Here is a 1,441-nt window from a genome sequence, read left to right on the forward strand (position 1 = left end):
GGAAAGCATGACGGGCGCGCTGGGTAAGCATGACGGGGCGCGCTGGGTTAGCATGACGGGCGAGCTGGGTTAGCATGACGGGGCGCGCTGGGTTAGCATGACGCTGGGAAAGCATGACCGGGCGGCGTGCGCCCGCTGGGAAAGCATGACAGGCAGAACATGTTGTTAAAAGTGCCACGCATCAACGTTTTTACTCTGGGAGGTCCATATTGTGTATATGCACGTGTGTGTATGTGTGTGTGTGTGGTGTGTGTGTGTGTGTCTGTGTGTGTGTGGACCAACCCTTCACTGTGCTCTGCTTTGTTTCCTCTGCCTCCGTGTGGCGTGTGATCTGCAACACAGCGATAAAGAGCAGTAAGTAGACAAACCAGATATTAGGCTAACTGAAATAACACTATGCCGATCTCTATGTATGGTGAGGGGATCTGATGATGATGATGATGATGATGATGGGGGGGGTTATTTTAATTCCAAAGGCCAAGGGAACTTTGTCAAGATGCATAGTATCCCGATCCAGGAAATAACTGGTCTTTAATAATGAAAAGCAGTGTAATGTGTTCATGTGGATGCAGATGTGTGATAGCTTGTGTTTGGCTGACAGGGGGAACTGGACCATGCAGCCGGGTCCGGGTCCCGGTCCTGGTCCGGACCTGACAGATGAAGAGAAAGAAATCATCAACAGCGTGATCGCTCGGGCTGAGAAGATGGAGGCCATGGAGCAGGAGAGAATCGGGTGAGAGGTCGTAAAAAACATGCAGGGTTGTTCTTTTTTCATGTTTTTTATGCGTATAAAACCCCAAACTCCCTGAGACTGGTGATTATTAGCCTTTGGAACTGGACCGTGACTGATGGGAACAACAATCCTTAAAAGGATTCAGTATTTAGCGAGAAGGCTGTAACTGTGGCACTGGAGACAGCAGATACACACACACACACACACACACACACACACACACACACACACACACACACACACTGATTCCAGCTGTTAATCTAATCTCTGTCACATTCAGTTTGTTTTGATGCAGAAATAAAAATGTTTTTCAAAAGAAATTATGTCACTTTAGCATTAATTTCATTTAGTGGCCAACGGGCTGAAAGCATCAACATTTTTTCCCAACAAATACATTTGACTTTTTATGAATTTTTGACATACAATACTGTGACTTTTTAGGATTGTTCAACATACTACACTACGTATACAATACTATAACTTTATCAACATACTATATAACATTTGTATGACTTTTACGACATACTATATTATGACTTTATAAATTTACCCTACAGGAGAGATGTTCAGCATTTGTTGCTGACAGACTCATATTATTATTCTGAGATCCTTTTAGTTCAACAGGAAACGGCCCCGAAATCACCATCACCAAACCCACCAGACTCCATGTAAATAATCACTACTTTTAGTGTGTATAGAGCAGCATAT

General features: G+C 44.0%; 1 protein-coding gene across 1 annotated transcript in view; it reads right to left on the reverse strand.

Moving 5' to 3' along the window:
• The window catches only part of LOC117945072 (rabphilin-3A-like), a 23,683-nt gene that overhangs the window by 20,745 nt on the left and 1,497 nt on the right, over positions 1–1,441 (reverse strand). The gene's annotated exons all lie outside the window — the stretch shown is intronic.

This window comes from Etheostoma cragini, chromosome 5, assembly GCF_013103735.1.
Source record: "Etheostoma cragini isolate CJK2018 chromosome 5, CSU_Ecrag_1.0, whole genome shotgun sequence".
Taxonomy (NCBI): Eukaryota; Metazoa; Chordata; class Actinopteri; order Perciformes; family Percidae; genus Etheostoma; species Etheostoma cragini.